The sequence below is a fragment of the Seriola lalandi genome, unplaced genomic scaffold (genome assembly GCF_002814215.2).
Source record: "Seriola lalandi dorsalis isolate HSWRI2012SDOR001 ecotype SW California unplaced genomic scaffold, Sedor1 jcf7180002054901, whole genome shotgun sequence".
Taxonomy (NCBI): domain Eukaryota; kingdom Metazoa; phylum Chordata; class Actinopteri; order Carangiformes; family Carangidae; genus Seriola; species Seriola lalandi.
Window position 1 is genome coordinate 7,013,459 of NW_019525453.1, and position 20,909 is coordinate 7,034,367.

General features: G+C 38.8%; 1 protein-coding gene across 2 annotated transcripts in view; it reads left to right on the forward strand.

Moving 5' to 3' along the window:
• The window catches only part of ncoa1 (nuclear receptor coactivator 1), a 51,733-nt gene that overhangs the window by 6,820 nt on the left and 24,004 nt on the right, over nucleotides 1-20,909 (forward strand). For both annotated transcript variants that reach the window (XM_023429920.2, XM_087180384.1), the window contains exon 2: nucleotides 9,450-9,677. The gene's annotated coding sequence lies outside the window, so the exon portion shown is untranslated. The remainder of the gene's footprint in view (nucleotides 1-9,449; nucleotides 9,678-20,909) is intronic.

Consider the following 20,909-nt stretch of genomic DNA (forward strand, 5'->3'; position numbering starts at 1 on the left):
ATAGACGTCTAAATTAATCCGTTGTGCAAAGCAGTTTAGTTCTTGACTATCTTAAGCCAGACTGTGATACAATGTATTTTGGGTAAATTAAGACTCTTTTCAATATGAAAAAAATGTTTGACTGAGGAGCTGCATCCAACCACTCAGCTCCATTTACCCCAGCAGAAAATGTTTGTCTTTTTGAAGGAATTCAACAGGTATGAGGACATTTCTCTTGGGAAATTCTGCAAAGACTAATAAAAAGTAAAACATAAATTTGATTTGGAAAAAAAAAAAAACCCACTGCGGACTCTAAAAACTCTTTCCCTTCTCGTTGCTCTCTCCAGAATAATGTTAGTAAACCACAAATGATGGTCCATGTTTTCCTGTTTTTTGTTGGGGTGCTACTGCTCAGCACAGGTGTCACTTATTACCATGTCACCATGGTAACATTGGTCTTAGACCTGAGTTAGCCTGAGGGAATGGTGTCTAATGTATTTGGCTTAAAATGAGTTGGTCTTTGTTTTCATAAAACAGTCTGACTAACATTAGACTAATCTATGAGCAAAATTAAGACTGAGCAGACCAGCCTGCCATATCTGTGAAACTGGCCCCTGGCACTATTTTTTGATGATTTCCCAAAATGAATGGCCCCTCTTATAAAAATTTTCTTTTCTTCATCAATGCTTTAAAGAGTAATTAACAGTGGTGTGTTAAACTTAGTGTCATTAATTAATCACTGTACAGGTGCTGCCAAGATAAATCAATTAATATATGATTATAGTGTAGTTTTACTTCCTTGTTTACCTGAAAGGTACTCCAGTATAGGTATTTATGAATAAGATTATCTGCAGTTAATCTTAGCCCCAACAGCTCACCGTTGCGTTACACACAACCTGTACTGTGTTGATTCCCTCCGAACTTGATTCATCTTTGTATCACAAATGATCCATGTATCCAAGGTGGAAATAATAAACAGGTAAACTGGAAATAGAACCTAGTGGCAGGTGACTGTGGCTGATCAAGCTCAATCCAGGTTTCTTTGTAGTTGCAGACACTCATTGTCTATGAGAATGCACCAATTTCACTTTCGTTTCATGTGTACTGGCCACTTCAGACTCGCTCCTGGCTCAGGGCTGAGGGATTTGTAATGCAAGGTCACATTGTGGTGATGTAAATGAGTGGAGGCTTCAGTGAGAGCAGTAGTGAGGAGACTGAAACACTGTCCTCTAATTAGCATCACGAAAAGCTTCAGGGCTAGTGAAACGTGAAACGTAACTGGTTTGTCTTGCACAGGAGTCGCAGGAGAAGCATCCAGATTTATTGCACAGTCGCATGGTTGCAGTGCGGTGTACCTGTAGCAGCGGTGATGTCTAGACTGTGGCCATTGACGGAGGGAAGCAGAGCATTAAGAGGAAAGGAAGTTTTCTGTGTTTTCTGTTCTGTTTTGTGTGTAGGGTAATAACGTGAAACAAATAGCTACTGTTTGTGGTTCAAGTGCTCACTCTAGGCTGTTGCGATTTTATTCACCACAGGTGTTTTCATACTCTTATTATGGTTATTTGCTTTGCTTTTGTTAGCTTTGCACCCACTCATTGTATTGTAAACAAAACGGACAACACAGTTGTGTTTTTTTTCTTTTTTTTTAAGAAACGTTTCCAGGACTTTCCAATTGTCTCACTGGCCTGGGTTTTCCCAGACATTTTCTTTGGACTGCCTGAGCTGAATTGAAACTTAAAAAGAAGGATAAGTCATTACAGGGAAAAAAGAGCTGCAGGAGAATGGGAGTAGTAAACACTTGTCAGAAAGCATGGGGATGTTGGAGACTAGCATGTGAGGACTGTTTGAATTTAATGGTTGACCCTTAATAATGTCAGTACACTGTTAACATGCTGCAAACTCAACATATTGTGTAACTGCTTCACAAGAAGAGCTTTCCAGCAGCAGTTATTGATTATAGGTTTTCCTGTGAAGGAACTGATTTGCATGGTTGACATGATTATCCAATAAACATCATATGACATGTCAGGGTAGGGGCAGTAAAGATGCTTTGTAGACATGCTAGTGGAGTGTTTCAAGGGATGACGCTGTTGGTCTGCCACATTGGTTCAGACTGAAAAACTGACATTTGTGGTGTTAAATAAAAAGACAATAGCTCAACATATTGACATGAAATTTGGTGCAGACATTTATGTTCCCCTCAGGATGAATGGTAATAACTCAGATGATCATTTATGCCATCTAGCGCCATTGCTTTGTCAAAATTTTAATTTGTACCATTATTCAGTTTTTTACCAAATACCTGCAAACATTATTGCATTTCCAGTATCTTCAGCTTACTTTTAAAGGAGCTATTTGTAAGTTTTGCTGTTGTTACATAGCTAGTGTTAGCATCAAAAGCTGTTTACTTACTAGTCTAGAAACTTCTTTCCTTCACTCGAAAGTGTCCCCTTTCAGTACTAATTATCAAATGTTATTATGACAGCACTCTAAACTAAGATTGTGAACAAGGTAAACTTTATACCTGCTAAATATCAGCATGTTAGCACTGTCATCATGAGCTCAAAGCTCTGCTGTGTCACTGCTACAGCTTGGCTGTAGATTCATCAGACTTCATTAAATCAATCATTAAACTTATTTCATCATCATTTTGGTCGCCTCTTTTCACCCCTTTCTTCAACCCCATATGTTAATTTACTTTTTAGAAATGAATCCTGCTGAACAAGAGATGAAACATCTTTCTCAGAGTTAAGAGAGTGTGTACATTACATCCTCTTTAAGGTATACAATAGGTCTATAATAATCATTAGGTCTGTGTCTGTTTTACTTATAGTTCCTTAAAATTGTTTGACTTAGTGGTTTGTTTCACCAGTCGTTGAACTGAAGCGTCTCAGCTTCCCCCTGATAATAGCTAAAGAAACGTCCATTCGGCTTCTCTTACTTCCCCTGTCCCACCTTCCCTTCACTTTTTTCCAGCTTGTCCCATTCAGCTGAAATGCAGGTCACTGAGGTGTGGCTTTCATCATCCGCCTCTGTCCTTCCAGTTCCACAACTGTTTGGCTGCACTTGGCGTGTAAATATGTGCAAAGGAAAAACAGGTTTTGGCGACAACGCTGGTTATGACTGCAGCGAGCAGTGACTACACAAATGGCATCATTTCACTGACTACGCACAGGAAGGCACGTTACAGTGTGAAATCAGGTTAAGGAAAGATACCGCGCTTTACATGTTCTGCAATAGACTGTTTACTGTAAAAGCCCAGTTTACCGGCAGACGGTGAGTAATTTCTGTTTCCCTCTAGCTGCGTTGTGACCAAATTTTGACCTTAATTTTGAAGTCTTTAAGATCTATAGCCTACATTCCAGCTCAGTTTCTGCTTCAAATGACTGTTGTTGTGTGTTTAGTGTGCAGTGGGTTTTTACAAATACAGTCATGTAAATAGCATCTGTGAGGTTACGCATGTAAATGACTCCTTTTTTTGTTGAATGTCTTCTCATCTGCACTATTGGCTGTTTCTTAGCCTGTCAAACTGTTTTTAGTTTGGTTGATGGTAATGAAACATACTTATCTAAGTTGCAGTCAACAGTGTCAGATACTCATGCTTCTGTTGTCAGTCAATGGGCTTACCATGCAGTTGTGAGGGATTATAACATCTGGAATTAAGATTAAGAGGATGTAACATTTTGTTGTCGTGTTTTCTCATTAATTTATTGGAAGCAAATTAGTGTTGTCCCATTACAATCCAATACTGAACAGGGGAAGCATCTGTCAGATGTTTACTTCCACATTAAATGAGGGCTGTGTGGTATATTGGCTTTTGAAGGTATATCGATATATTTTCAAACGAGACACAGGATGATATAACACCATCTCTATCAATACAGTTTGATGTGGCGTTGTGTAACCCGTTTCTTCTGTAAAGTCATGCCAGTGTTTGCATCCTCCCTCTCTCCCACTCTCTGCACAACCCCGCCCCCACTCTCCCTGTCTCTCAGCGCAAACCCCGGTCCATTTTTGGTCCATCCATATTGCCCAGCCCTACAACAAACACTAATTTTTATTACGCACCAGTCTGCTGGTTCTTTCTCAGTGAATTATCTTTAAAAAAATACCCAGAGCTGAAGGTGCCTAACAATTGACAACTAACTGACAGTATGGAGGTGTGTGTGTTTTGTGTGTGCAGCGGCCTCTGTTATGTTGTGGTGCTGAATTTGTACGTAAGAATTGTGGAATTTTATTGGTAGTGGTATCAACTACCAAATTTCTGATATCATGACATCCCTAATGTAATGCTTATGACAAACACACCCCCAGGAAAGTTTTACTCTTTTAAATGTGTCAGATCATTGGTCTCATCAGCTAAAGCTAAGGAAAGTAAAATGGACAGATGACCTTGTTTTTCAAAGTGTTTGTGTGTACACTTGTTTTTTTTGTTTTTTTTGCACGTTTCCCAAACACCCAGTGTCAAGTGCCATGTTTACACAAACAAATGTCAAAAAGATGAGGCGGTTGCCACCTAATGCGCTGTGAAAAGGAACCGCTGTCATTATGCAGCATGGACAGAACTATAATTATTGACCTGTTCAGCTGTAATTAGGCAGCTAGTGAGCCATGGCATGATTGAGTGCCGTCATGTTCAGAAAATGTCACAGCTGCTGTGGGATCATCTGCAACCAGTTTTCAGGTAACAACCAGAAAACTGGAAAAAGATCTTGCACTTTGTTTTTCCCCATCATCAAGACCATTGCTAAAAAACATGCTACCAAAGCAAGCTACAATACTCTCTTGTCTTTAGTCTCATTGTGTTTAGAGATGCAACGATGATTTGTAATTGAGTAAAAAAGTAAAACCATTCTCTTGTTAAGGCTTCTCAAATTTGAAAACCTGCTCCTTTTCCTTGTCTTAACATTACACTAAATTGAATATTTTTTTTATTTTTCTGGTTCTTCTGGTGTTTTATGGACCAAATTGAGAAAATAATGAGCAGTTTAAGCAGTTATGAAAATAATGATTAGCTGCAGCCCTAATTGAATTGTATACAGTGTGACTAAATGCTGGTAACGTTGTGTGAAAATATGTGCTTTATACGAATATTTTATATTTTTTTTCAAAGCCTGTGAGCAAATCAAATGCCATTTCTCTCCTTGAGAGACTTAAAGACTCCATGATATCCGCCTGCCGCAGTTCCCAAACTGCTCCTGCTGCTTCCTCTTTTTATATTATTTTGTCCACCCCATTTGTATCAATGAGGGTAGGCTAAATAACAGAAACACTTATCTGTATAATTCAATAGCACAACAACAGCACATCCTCTAACATTATCTTGCAGTTGAATCAACACCTTTCAAAAACATTACAACCTTCATGAAGGTAGGATTTATTGCAGGACTGTTATATTAGACTGTATTAATGTTAGCTAGGTGTTCAGTAAACAGTGGCAAGTATATGAAATTCAGTGTAATAAGTTTTGAAGGTGTTCTTATAAGCCAGTCTTGTACTAATGCTCTCAGCAATCAACAATTACTACGTTTTTTGTATAGGTGTGAATGTTGTTATGTCATTGTTACATAGTAAGGTGTGGGAGTAGAACTCAAACCTGTATTCTACTATGTTCTATGAGGTGATGCACTTACCGGAATTCCCTGCATACATACAGTGCCAAGCTCAGAAATCAGAAAGCACATTTCTGATTTGATCATTTTAAAAACTCTGACTTTGGGCTCCTTAATTGACCTTCTTGCCATTAGCTTGCCTGTATATGCCAGCTGACCTTTTCCACATCTGCACCATTTGTCACATAGACCTTGTCCTTGTACTTACTTTGATAGATGAGGCATAAAGACTGCCACACTGATCCAAAAACAAAGTCTGTTGGTTGCACTACTCAAGCTGAGACCACAGTTAGAGGAAACCTGGTGAAGGACAGATGGAGCTTCCTCTAGAAATACGTGAAATGTAGGAGTGGGTGAAATGCAGGCTTTATCATCTTTAATAAAATAGTACATCTACAGCTACAGTTAATCGAAAGAGTGGTGAAGATGAGGTGGAGGTGAAGGGCACGCTGCTGTGAGAACATCAGCACTCTTGCTTTTCCTGAGCACACATCTGGAGCGAGGCCCTTTCTCATTAAATATGCCTGATATTTGTGAAGGGATGACTGGCTGATGTTGTCACTATGGCCCATAACACTTCAGCATCGCATGCCACCAGTACCTGCAGTCTCAAGTGTGCTCACTCCCTAAGTGTTTCTAAAAGATTCATCAGCTATTTTTAATTTAGTACAGTAAGTAACCAGACTGAAGGGAGGAGCAAAGAAAGTTTATGTTCAGTCTCTGCTTGGTTTTGCTTCTTCGCTCACTCTCTCCATTGTGCTCTCTGTTGCTTTTTCTCTGTTACTGTCTCTCTCATTGCAGAACAAAAAAGTTACACCTGCACCTGTCTAGTCATCTTCCAGTGTACCTACTGTTCTTGTGACAAGGTGTAATTTCAACCTGGAAGATGTGGTCTGATAAAATCCAATGAATTTTATACAGTTATTGAAAAACGGAGGCCATGTGTGAGGCAAAGCCTTTCATCAGCACGTTTCTGATAATCTCCTGACCAGAGGCAACAGCAGAGCTGAAGTGCCCTGGCAGCTCTGTTATAAAAGGGACGGGATCAGGAGGAATATATTATAATTTGGTGTGTTTGGGGCTGGCAACATGTTCCATAAAGAGAGAACATCTCCCATGTGCTGTGTTGTTTCCCACGCAACAAGGAAACTGATTCTAACATCTGAAATCACTATACTTCCCCCTTTTTATGTAGAGCCATGATGATGCAGCAGTGATTTTTGGCTGCCAACTGATTCAGCACTGCTTTGATGTGTACACTCTGCCTCACCAGCAGGAAAATAACTATCATGCGCAGCTCTCACGGCTGCACTTTCTCCAGACTGAGTGACTGACTGGTCTACATGTTGCACAGGTTCAACTATGTGTCAGCTGAACAGGTGGAAACTGATGGAGAGGGCTGTGGAGGATCAGGACCAGCCAGGAGACATAGATCCAGATAGACATTTACAACCATAATATAATCATGAGGAGAACCTCAGACTCTTCCAAACATGAGGTTGATGACAATGATGATGATTTGTGAGGAGACCAGGGAAATATGTGCTACAGTGTTTGTGTTTTTATGTTTAGGAGTCTTCAATTTCAAGTTTTATACAGGAAGCAGGAAGCTATAAAATAATATTTTGGTACTAGAGCAAAAGTTATTTTTCTGCTAGTGAAGCAGGTCAGTTGCAGTTAAATGTCATGACATACCACTTGGTACTACTTTTCTTTTTTTGATTGGACCATATTTCTGTTGCTCGCACGTTGCTTGAGCCACATTCACCTCTCCTGCAAGATTACATCGCCAGAGGGGCAACCACACCTGTCACAGGCTCTGAGTCATGCATCATGGATTTAACTGTTATGATTTTCTTTTTCACATCAGTTCCACAGCTGCAATTGTTATCGATCAGTGGACTGACAGAAAATAAAGTAGCAACTATTTTGATAATCAATCGCTTTAGTAATTTTTCAAGCATAAATTCCAAACATTTACTGGTTAAAGCTTCTCAACCGTGATGATTTGATGCGTTTCTTTGTCATGACATTTTTGTAAACTGAATACCTTTTTAGATTTTACAACACTGGTTAAATAAAACATGCAATATGAATATATATGATCATCTTGGGCTTTGGGAAATTATCATGGGCCACTTTAACTATTTTTTTCAAACAAGCATGTTGCCTTATGTCTGTACAATATGACTTGTAGGCCAGGGCTTCTCTGTAGCACCACAATGCTTCATTTATGGTGTGTTATGACACATTCATCAAAAAAAAAATTTCAGCTCCTGTGAATTGGATATTTCACTTGGCCATATTGTAATTTCAATAATTTAATAATTGTTCAGCCCTAGTTTATAAAAAAAGGCAGGTATTTTATTAATCAAGAAATCAATCTGCAGATTAATCAATAATGACAATAATCACTAGGCGATGTATGAAATTAAATTTATTAATTCAAATTTGTGTAGTTTTTTATTTTTATTTTTTTGCATGTAAAATATCCATTACTATTTGCATAAGAACGTCATTTTAAGTCAAAAAGTAACGTAGATGGTAGCTGGCTACATTAGCCATATTAAGCAACAACAGTCCCGTGAACTGTGGTGTGGATTGTTGCTGCCATATGTGTATCTGCTGCTGTTTACATGACAGTTGTGACTCAGGTGTCTCCCAGCTCCAAGTGAGAGCGGGCTCTGGTTGTCTTGTAGTGAACTCAGCCGTTGCATCTGTGAGAGGGACAGACTGAAAACACGACTGATGAGGTTCTTGGTTCGTGTTTGTTTATGGGATGTAATTATAACGAGACATGAAGACACATAAGTTGAAAGAACAGTGTAGATATTCCAGTGTTCAGTCTGCCGCTACCTGCTGGGTGTCTCACTAGCCAAGGTGTCTGCAGATGTAGGGCGGATAACCTGTCAAAAAAAAAAAAACCCACAAACATCCGGAGCAGATGAATCAATATCCAGAGTTGTCAGCTCTGATTGTGCTGAAACCGATCATTACAGTGCTCTCCTTAGTTGGAGCATCTAGCACTGACAGTGTATAGCTGTGTGGGATAACCTGAATATGTATAAAAATGACAGCCTTGCAGACGGTTCATGTCTTTGATTTTTCAACTGTATTGCATGTGAAGTCCTTTTCCAGCTAAAATTTCAAGCATCTCCTGGTTTCAGCTTCTTCACCGTGAAGATTTGCTGTCTTTGTGGGGTTTTTTTTTATATTTGTAAATTGAAAATATTTTGTTTTTGGATCATTGGCCTGACAAAACAAGACATTTAAAGATGACAGCTTCAGCTCTGGGAAACTGACAGACATTTTTCACAATTTTCTGACATTCTGAAGACTAAACAATAAATCAATCGATCAAGAAAATAATTTGCAGATTACTCAATAATGAAAATAGTCATTAGTTGCAGTTCTAGTTTCAATCATGTTTTAATCTGGCTGTGTTATGCAGGATAAAATTCTTTATTAATATCATGATTCAACTCAAAACAATCAAGATTTTATTGATTGGCTCAGTCCTATGTGGTTATACAGAGGGTATAAATAAAAAAGACAAATGTGCTACAGATGAGCAGGAAATCAACATATAGTGATCAAGTGAGGGATAAAAGGCGTCCTCCTTTAATATAATATTTAAGTATTGTTTTTATTCCACATTCATTTCCAGGGGGAACTTTTGACTACTGAAAGCACAGCATCACTTAATCTACAACATTATTAATCAAAAGAGGTCTTTTCTGGTGTGCAGACCTCATGTGATAATTGATGACTGAATATAATTTGTACAATATCAGGTGAAAAATCAACTGCATTGCGCGCTGACATTCTCCTCTTTTGTCTGCTCTCTTTTCCAATCAGAGGCCAACCGGCTTCTCCCTGCACCTGGGATGGTGCCGTGTGACAGAGTGGCCGTGGAGCCATAACCCCACCACCACAGCTCCATCATCTCGACTCTAAGCTGTTTGGCCACCACTGACCTCGCCCGCCCCCCTCCCAGTCTCCCCTCCCTCCATTTAGCTTTGCTCTGAGCCCTGGACAAGGCCACCACAGCCACCACATGACTCACCCACTGGAGCCCTAGATCAAGTAAGTACAGTACGGCCTGTCAGCAGTGTGCACTCTGTTTGAGTGCTGCAGCATGTCTCACTTTAACCCACAGGTGAATACAGTCTTGTAGCTCATGGCCCATTTTGCATTTTGTAACCCTGTTTATTATTCAGCATTGATTCCCACTGAATGTCACCCGAATATTCGTTTCTGTGTTCGTTTATTTTCATTATTGACTGAAAATGCATGTTTTATTTATTGTTATAGTGTAAATTGAGCCTCTAACTAAAGCCCAAGGCCATGTTTGTAGGATGGCAGTGGTAAGAGGTGAGCAGAGGTCAATATTCAATATTCAGAGAAGTACAGCAACACACAGGAGCTGTTTGCTTTGCTGTATTGAGCTGAAAATGAGCCATGGATTTAATGTGCACACATGCACCGTGTGTCTGGATGGGCTTCATGTTGGTTTGTAATGTTGCTAGTGGGGCTGCGACTAACAATTCTTTTCATTAGCTATTATTTTATCAATTATATTTTCAATCAGTTGTCTGGTCTACAAATGATGTGCATGTGAAAAGAGAGAGCTAAAGTTAACATCATTAGATCGATTGTTGTCGAAGACCAACAATCCAAAACCCCAACGATGTAATGATAATGATGTAACAATGATATACAAGAGGAAGAGTAGCAGCAAATCAGCACTTTGGAGAGACTTTTGAGGCAGATGTAAAGTATATTTCCTTGGCAAATGAGTCTGTTATCAAAGTTGATGCCAGTTAATTTGCTGTTGATCAACTAGTTGCTTAATTGTTTAAGAAGCAGTTGCGAGTTGCTTAGAAAGTGCATCACCGCTGTACAAAAAAAAATGTCTCATGTATCTGAAAAGTATCCAGATCTCTTTACTTTTACCACATTTTGTGTCATCAAAGTTTCTTCTTTTTATTTTGCTGTCATTCTTAAAACATTTCCATAGTAACTAATCCAATATGCGGCTTTTAAGAGTTATTGAGATAAATTAAACTGAATTTAAAACAGAAGACAGTCACAAGACACAAGTCTTCAAAAAAGTCAGAAGTGATGTCATAGTTGAAATGTTCTTTAAAAGTTGTAAACGCATTGTGAATTTTGTATTTGAAAGGACTTTTTATTGGGGTTTTTTTTAACCTTTGCATGTTTTGAAGAGTTTTGTTTTAATATCTACAATTTAAAAAAAAAAAAAAAAAAAAAAAAAAAAAGATGATAAAACTTTAAATACTAGCTATATTCATGATACAAAAACTATGAAAATTAGGCCCTGGGTGAATATAACTGGAAGTAAGTGTTCTCACTTAGAATGCATGATTGGCTGAATGGTGAAAAGACTCCACTCTTCACTGTCTCCACACAGACTTCATAGCCTGTCAATTTCATTTTAAAGAGACCATTTAGTTCAGGCTAAAATAATAGTTTAGAGAGAAGGACAAGAACGATAATACCTCTCTCTCACCGGCCTTTCTGCATTAATCTCCTGTGCTGTGCGCTTTGAGACTTGGGGGCCTCCAGACCGGCTGCATGGCTCTGAACATCCCAGCATGTCTAACTAGGCCTCCCATAGCGCTTCACGAGTTGAAACGAGGACACGCACACCCACACTCACACTCCAAATTACACAGCATTACACAGAGACTCGCGGAGTTCAATAAATGATGAATATTCACATGGAATTATTTGTCTGGCAGTGAACGTGTTTGAGGTTGGAAATGAGTGAAAAAATTAGGTGAGCAATGATAAAGGCACTAAGGAGGCAGATATACTGCTGTTGTATCATCAAGTATGTATCATTTCAATTATGCAATTAGTAATATATTTGATCACTGTTTTAAGAATTAGAGTGAAAGTTTTTTTAGTATAAAATTTTTACATTTGCATCATACATATTGTTTGCTTTGTTTGTACCGTTTTCTCTATCTATCTTATACTAGGTCTCAGTTTTTTGCTCCCGCTGTTACAGATAAGAAACGTGACTACAGGCAGCAGTCTGCTCGGGGTGTACCTCACCACTGCAAACTGCTTCACACTATGTATTCTATACACTAAGGAGTCGGGCTAACTGGCCAGTCTCCATGGAATTGTGTGCGGTCCAAGGTTATTGCTCCCCCTTGGTAAACATCCTGGATCTGGGTCTACACAGATGGTGGGAAACAATGGACTGGGACTTACCAGGGTATTCAGTTGAGAAGCAGGGGACTCTTAAAGGACCACAACAGTGTCTTTGAATGTTTAAAGTGGCAATCTGGAAGATTTTCTAGATTTTTCTAAAGTCGTTATCTATTGCTGAATGAGGTAACACAATGGTGATTGAGCCACTAATGAAAAGTATTGCAATATTTACATGTCTGTGCTGCTAATGCAGAACAAATATTTCCTACTGCTGCAGCTTCACATTAAAAGCATCTAACTGGTGAACCAAAAGTCAACTTTTATTATGAAGTAGTCACAGGAAATGCAATGTGTTTGTCAGTGAGCTTACCGCTGTCGTTCATCAAAAATGCATTTACACAACAAGTTTTTTTGACAGTGGATCAGTTTGAAATATCGCAGAAAACAATGCAACAAGAAGTGAGCTGTTAGATGAAGAGCTGCAGGCGACAGGCTGTACACCTCCGACTTCTCAACCAGGTAACCAACTCCTTTCACAGAGCCATACTGTTGGCGGACTCATGCCGTGTGCAGCGTAAAATCAGATCACTGTTGCTCACAGAATGATAGAAAAAAGGCTGGTTATTGTCTGACTTCTGTATTAAAATGACAACAGTTTGTTTTGCTGCCCCGGAAAATCTGTGACCTGTAGTTTTAAACCACATTTGCTGTTACCACCGGTAGTAGTTGTAATTTACACTATGAAAATTATTTTTAGAGGCTTTAAACTTGTTTCATTTTAGTAAAGATCATGTAAAGAGCTTGATTAGTCATCTTGTAAGCAAGACAACAAAAGAGAGCAAAAAAAAAAACCATGGGATCCAACTTCTTAAATGTGAATATTTGCTGGTTTTCCTCTATGACAGTAAATTAAATACATTTTTGTTGGTTGGTTGGACAAAACAATTTGACATTTGAAGATTACATATTGGAACCTGTGATGAATTTTCTCTTTTTTGACTTTTTATAACCTGATGTAACTAATCGAGTAACCAGGACAATAACTGTCAGTTTCATGAGCAATGAAAGTGTTTAAAATACTTTCACCTTTTGTCAGTGTTGTATTGCTGTTGCCTGTAGACTTTTCAGGTCGGTCTGCCCTGACTGGATTCATTCCAAACAATCTCTTAGACACATTTTAGGTGAGTTCGATGTATAACAAATAAAGTGACTCATATAAGGGATTAGGTGTCTCTAAATATGGCTGAGATTAATTAAGCAAAGGAGGTGACATTCCACACAAAATAAGTGCTTTCAAAGTATTTCTTGGTGGATTTAGTGATTATATAACTTCAATTAGTTTTGTAATTGTATTCTTTGTTCTTTATGGAGCGGCACCACTGATAAATTAGTGTAGTTCACCAGATAAGAGCACCTCTCTCTATAAACGTACACACAGCAGCATGGGATTTTGTTGTGTGAAGGTGGCAAATCTGTGAAACTCTGCATATGTTGATTCAGAAAAACGTTGTTGGCCATCGCAAGGCAGCAGAAACCTGTCTTTGATGTTGATGATAAACACACAGTTTGTCCTGTATGTTCTTGTCATGTGGATGTTGTGTTTCTTTTCTGTAAAATGTGTACAAATGCAAATTTTAACCCCATCTCTGTGATTTCTCTCTGCAACCATGGTGTAAAAGTTCAATCTTTTGTTGGAGTTGGAAGTTGGAAATCCTGTTCATTATTGAGACACCAGCCAGAACTCTCCAGTCTCTCAGAGGGAGCCCTCTTCATATGTAATGTGATACATTTTGTCACATTAAATTATGCCTGCAGACAGAGTAATATTTTTGTTTTGGAAAAGCAATATTGCAGCAAGCTCTAAAATTAAGCAAATTAAAGCTCAAAACGAAGGTGGATGTTAAAACACATCACTTCCTGTTTTCGGTTGAAGATCCGACACTGACAATGACCAGACAGTATTTTGGTAAAGATTTTGTAGCAGTTACTTGCTTGATTTGTTGAAAAAAGTTTGAGTTTGGTGACACGATTAGGTAGATGTCTGCCTGTATTGGTTTATTAACTGATTTATGGCAGAGTTTGTTTATTAATTGAATTATGAGAGGACTGACCCTGAACCTGACCTTGCGTGGAAGCCACATGCAGACAGACGAGGGAAGAAATCTCAGCCTGATGTGTCTTCACAGAAGCACAGGGTTGCTGCTCAGTTGAGTCTCGACTGAAGTGAAGCTGAACACTGACAATAGTAATTAATACAAAATTTCACTTGTCCATATGTTTAACACAGCACATATGAATGTGATCCAGGAGTGGGTGCACTGTCGCCCTGTTTGACTGAGGCTGTAAACATTCTCTGGTCATGTCCTATATTCACGAGGGTGGGCCTTAGCAACAGTGACTGAGCAGCTTCTCATGGGCTGTACCAAGTCAGTGAAGCAGAGAGGGGTGGCCACACTGTATGCAGGAGCAGTGTGGTGATCATGTAGAAAATAATTGTTGCTGCATTTTTGTTATAATGTCAATGTTTTAGCATTTCATTAGCAACTATGGCAATAACTACTCATTTAGTTGAGATTATGAACAAAATTCTCTTATATCATGTTTATTTTTTTATCCGGTGAGTACTCAACTCTCCAGGGTTCATTGAAATTTATGTAATTTAGAGAGAAATGTTTGAGGCAAAGAAAGACATGAAAAGTGATAAATTCTCAGAGGAGGTTTTTTTTTTTTTTTTTTTTTGGACTTGTCACCAAACAATTTGTTCAGTGTAAATGTTCATCAGGACCTGGAGAATTGAAGTTATTGAAGAAACCCCACATCTTTACATTTCCTCCCTGCTGACAGGTGATGAAGATGCAAAACAAGATAAACTGTAGCTCAGGGGTCAGTAGTTAGAAAATAATGTGCAGAACAGCCCTTAGCTTCAGCCCTAGTTGAATCTAAGTTGTTTTGATTTCAGTTTAAAATCCAAATATATTCAGCTCTTTACTATCATGACATAAAATCTTCACATATAGGAATCTGGAACCAGCACGCGTTTGGTATTTTTGAAAATTAACTGAAAGGATTATTTGATCAATTTGATTTTCTGTAGATTGACTAATGGAATAATTGACTAAATGTTGCAGCCCGAGCTTCAACCTTGGGCCAGGAGTGGGCCAGTGTTTACAAGCATAGTGGAAAACACATTCCTGTATGCTGTCAGTATGTTTTGTTTGTTTATTTCATTTAATTAATCAATTTATAAAACAGTTGTTGGATTGTATCTATGAGCCTAATGCCTAACCCTAACCCTGGCGTGAGTTCAAATAGCCTGCATGTCTTCATGATGACACAGTATAAGATGTTACAAGCTCGTATTTACTGGGATTTACAAAAGATTTGTATTTATATTGTTGTCTATGGTAGATTTGTAGAAAAGTAAAGATATGGTGTAAACAGCTGCTATAGATTCTCAAAGGAGCCTACATAATAAAACAGGATCTGGTGAAAGGTTGTATATATGTTAGGAATAATGAATTTGTGTTACTGTCAGTCTTGCTCTCTTGTCTCCCGTCCCCTCTCTCTCTCTCTCTCTCTCTCTCTCTCTCTCTCTCTCTCTCTCTCTTACACTCTCTCTCTCTCTCCCCTGGTAATCTACATTCTTCACTCCCCACTCTCTACCTGGTGGTCTCTTCCTCACCCCCCCACCCCCCTCCTGCAAGCCATACATTGCTGCCGTTAAGTATGTGTGTGTATGTGCGTGCGCGTGTGTGTGTGTGTGTGTGTGAGAGAGAGAGAGAGAGAGAGAGAAGTGATCTGTACAGCTAGTGAAATGAGAAACCAAAGGAGGAGGACACTTTGAGAGGAAAAAAGACAAACCTAAAGATACTGAGACGGCGGTGGTTGTAATGGAGAGCCTGTGGAGGCAGTGGACTGTATTTCTCAGAGGGCTTTTTCTGCTGCGCTGTCGCTGCTGCTGCTGCTGCTGCTGCTGCTACCGCTACTGCTGCTTTTTCTTCTTCCTCTTTGGCGACTGAAGGCTTGACCCTCTACCATACGTCACATAGAGAGAGAGAGAGAGGGAGGGGGGGTTGAGGTCAGAAGGTGCAAAAGGAGGCTGACCTGGTCTACAGGTGTGTGTGTGTGTGTGTATGTGTGTGGATTAGACTGGCGGTTGTTTTTCTTCTGCACATTTTTTTTTTTCTCTCCCCCCTTTTTTCTTTTTTGTTTACTGCAAGGCTGGTATGTGTGAAAGTGTGACTGAGGCTCTGTTCTCACTGCAGCTGTGACACTTCTAATTATGCCTGTTTCAGTCACATGTAAAACAGCCCGGGTGTTAGAGCAAGCTGTCATCTGTTAAGCACTGCTGTGAGTTATGTACGTACCTTTTTGAATGGTCATGCATTAGGATCAATTAAGGACAGCAGAGATTTATTTTATTCTTTTATTCTTTTATTTTAATCTTAGTTTATTGAGCTTCATGTTTTTACCTCACTACCTGGCTGGAAGCATACAGTACATGCATGCTCTGCTGCCTGTGCTGCTGTTTTGTATGTGTGTGGATGAGAGAGAGATGGGAAAAGAAGGGGTTAAAATGGATTATTTGAACATTTTAATGTCCTGTCATGGATGTGGCCCTTTCATCGCAGAGCCAGTGGATTCAGGTTTTACCGCTAATTTGGCTCTTGAGTTGTGAAGTAGCTTTTAGAATAAAAATAACTTGACCAATGTTGCTGCCCCTTTAGAGTAGCAGCAGTAGTTTTAGTAGTTGTTGTTGTAGTAGTAGAAAGTCATTTGGCTGTAAGGACTCCAGCCCAGTGGATAGACCTATTTATGCTTGTTTGTAAATGAGCTGCTCAAGTAATTGCTCATGCATATGTGAAGGTTCACACTTTACTCGGTGTAAATTGTTTACTAAAAGGATATTGATATTTTTAAAAATCAATTTAACAGTTATTGCAGAGCAGGTGCTCGCGTCCCTCTAGTGCGTGATTATTAATCATAACGCTGAACTGCTCCATGTAAACAAATACAAAAAAGGAAAAAATAAAAATGCTGCTGTACTCATTCAGTTCACTTTACCATGAGGACTCACCAGGTCTAGATCACTGGTGTTGTGTACACACTGCTGTCTCCTGTGTGTTGACAGGTCATGTACTTCATGGAAAGGCCGTCTCTATTAGATGATGGATGTTTGAAGTTTTCCTGTACGGCTTCTCTGCCTCATAATCTCACCACCTCACCTCCTTATTTTTAAGTTTTTCCTTAGTAGCTAAAACTGAACAACTTAAAAGCTCCTGCAGAGTTTATTTGTTTGTTATTTGTCAATGTTTTCTGACGACATTTCACAGTAAAAGCCTAATTCAGACTTCACATTGAAGCCTCATTTACGTTCTGCATTGGCATTTAATTCCATGGGAAGCGCATTTAGGAAGTCTTCTTGGAGTCTTGATAGTATCAACAGTGGTACATCAACATTAACTTACCTCAGCAAATTAATGGAGCAGAACAGAGAACAACGAGGCTCTCATTCTAACAGTGTTATTTGAGAGACTGCAGGCAGATAGTAATAAATACATTTAGCCAAATTATTCACAGACGACCATGAGTGAAGAATTGGAGCTGGAAGCATAAATATATTACACCCTGATGGTTCACAGCATGTTTTGGTTTCTAGCTGCTCTGTGTCACAGTAAAGTTAGCTCAGTCATCCGACGTTTCATTCCTTTAAACTCATGACAATGTGTACAGTAGATTTATAGTATATGTTGAACACAGTAATAGGTACCTTTTTAAAACTAAATAAATATTTGAAAATGAAACTATACCTTTACCTTAGTCTCAGCTTTCACTGAAACCTAAGCACTTCTTGTTTTACAGGCAATAAATGCGGTGTCCAGTCTCAGTTATGGAGACTGATTGAAGAAAACAAGCAAGACATGATGCAGCAGAAGTTAAAACAATGATAATAACAGCAGTTGAATATAGCAATCTTAGCTATTAATGAAATGGTTATATTTCCTTTTTGAACTTTAAGGAGCTGCACCTACAGCTACACACACACACACACACACACGATTTGAAAGACTGTTTGAATGAGAGCTCACGAGAGAAGGAGTCAAAGGCAGCAAATTAAGTGAATATAGGTTTTATTTTCAGAAATAGTTAAAAAAAAAAAAAAGTGTTACACAACAGTCAAGTCACTGTAACTCTACTAAGGGCAGCACGACTGTTGCATCACTGCACATACAATCAATCATAATCAATACTTTTACATAATAAACATAGCGGGGCACAACAAAAGGATTCCCTCAATAATTTGGTTCATACATTTACACACAGAAAAAGAAACGGTGTGTGAGGCGACATTGGGTCTAAAATAAATACATGGTTGTGTTGAGCTGCAGTGATAAGTTGATTATTAGTCTACTGACACAACAATAATCGGCAACTATTCGATTTTTCAAACAAAAATGCCTTTGTTGGTTGTAGTTTCTTAAATATGAGGGTTTGATGCTTTACTTTGTCGTATACATTAACCTGAATACCTTTAAATGTTTGTGTTTTGACCATGGATATTGAAGCAAAGGTGTTTGAACGTGAGCTGAAAAATTACCTCACGTTTAGCCTGTGTAGTAGAGTGAATTACCTGCTGACTGTTTACACTGTCAGTATCTGGGTTAAAGTGTCTGTATCCATCCGGATCCATGTCGTAGACTTCAGTTATAGTTCATTGAGGTCATTCTGTCAAGTGCGTTGTTGTGATGTGTAGGAAAAGCTGGCATGTGGTAGCCTTAATCATTAACGCTTACCAGGTGGGAGGAACTGCTGCTCATGAAACATGATTAAAGTGGTATAGAAACAGGAAGGACCACAAACACAATGATGGCCGTAGACGGCTTGTTGTGCACAAGCTTATCGACCAAACGCACCAGGCTTCCCTCTATAGGAAAATGAATTGTTTTCAGGGTGTGAATGCACAGCTAGAGCATGTTCGTGTGTTACAACTTAGATAAATAAAATCATCTATATGGGGTCACACAGGGTGCAGAATATCCAGTGGATTCATTTTGATGTTTCTGAAAACCTCATCAAATATCACTATAGCATCTTATGGTCTCTTGCTGTCAGTAAATTGCACCTGTGTTGACTTATTGCCAGAAATATACAGATGTAATTTGGGTTCGTCAGCAATCACAAATGAACAGCATTAGGGACAGCAAGGTCATTGCGGGAAGATGGAGCCTCTCTCTTCTGTTTACAAGTGTTGTTACTTCTCATTAGAGCTGAAACGATTCGTCAATGAATCAATTACATGACTGACAGAAAATAAATAATTTTTTTAAGCAAAAGAGACAAAAAATGACCAGTTCCAGTTTCTCAAATGTTAATATTTGCCGGTGTCTGTGTCCTCTGATATTAAACTGAAGAACTTTGGGTTTTTGACTGTTGGTTGGACAAAACAAGACATTCGAACACGCTTCAGAAGAGGTATGGTTTGGTATCACAACCAAAACTCAGATATTTTATTGACAAATGATAACAAGCCCTATTAAAGGGAAGTAATTTTACACTGGAATTGTGTTTTTGTAGTTACGTATTGTTTGAAAACAAGCATTGATTTAATGAAAATGTTGCTGATTATGACTTTATTTCCACACTCAACACAAGGCTGCACATTTCTCACTGTGTCAGATGTATCTTTTTTTAAGTGCTGCGTGTTAGCAACACAAAGAGGGCCAAGGAGGACAGGGGTGATTTGGGGTGAAATGTAAACAAGGCCAGTCAGGAAGGATTAGCGTAGTGTGAGCACCATGGCCCTGCAGCGGCACCCAACACTCTAACAATGGCGGCTTGTTTTTTTTGGATTTAAAACGTTTTGTTGTGCGTTTCTGTATTTTGTGTGTATGTTTGTGCTTTGCAGATTTTTATTCAGATGCTACAGTAACAGATGTGGTTTTATAGTTTGAGAGACTGTAGTCCATCCATCCACTCCTTGCGTGCATTTTTACTTCCTAGTCAGGATGTGTTCTAGGGTTGTTCCTAAGAATTAAGTTCCCTGTCGATTAAACTGACATTTACATTTAGACAATTCGACTGCCAACCCATGCTGGTTTTACTAGATGTCATCTGTCCCACTTTCCACCTTGCTTGCTTACACCATCCAGGTGTTGGCACGGGTAGACGGGGGCTGCAGTTATGATCGGCCTGGTTACATCTCGGATGCAACAGTTGGAAATGAATACAATTTTAATAATGAGTTTAACTGAAGTATTTCTGGTGCAGACTTGTGAGGGTAGCAACATTTAATCTTTTAGTGGACATCCCTAATGTGTACAGTTCCCAAGAGGAAATTAAAGACCTTCAAACTAATTAATGTTTTTCAGAAGCTTCTTTTTGTCAAAAGGCAAATTAAGAGATTAGTTAAGAAAAAAAAAACCTTTACCCTTTCTGTCTCTAAACATGAGAGAAACGCACATCCTTTGCCTCAATGTTTTCTTGTAATACTGGTGACTTATGGTTTGCAATTTGAAATAGCCAAAGTCCTCAGAAGCATTGACTTCGGTTTCCTCAAAAAAAAAAAAAAAAAAACGAAATAATTCCAGGCCTTATCATCCTTACTGTTTGTTGGAGACAGGTATAAAATTGCATTATATATAGTATTAAAGAGGTCTTAAAGAGTCTTGAGCTTAACCTGCATAAAACATATTTGCTGTGTTAGGACAGAAATATATATTTTTATATATATTATATATTTATATATATTTTGCAACTTCATGTGTTTTTATTGGTCTTAGATCCATTTTGTGATACCATTAAAAAGGTTTTAACTTTAATATTTGGCTTAATGGATCCTGCAGGCAGGCTTCAACCGTCCCCTATACAGCATTTGAGTGCTTCATCGAATGTTGCAGCGTTTCCTGTTGCCATGGTTACCCCCCCTGCAGGAGTGAGTGAATGAGAAATGCAGACTGTAGACTTAGCAGATGAAGAACAGGCACGAGTCCATAAAGGCAGACAGAGAGAAGTCACAGACGTACAAGACAAAATATTAGGGAGGCTTTTCAATATAATGCAGCAAAACCAACACAGCAACAGCACAAACTGAACCAGGATCAGACGAAGCGCCTGTTGCAGCGTTGCTGTAAT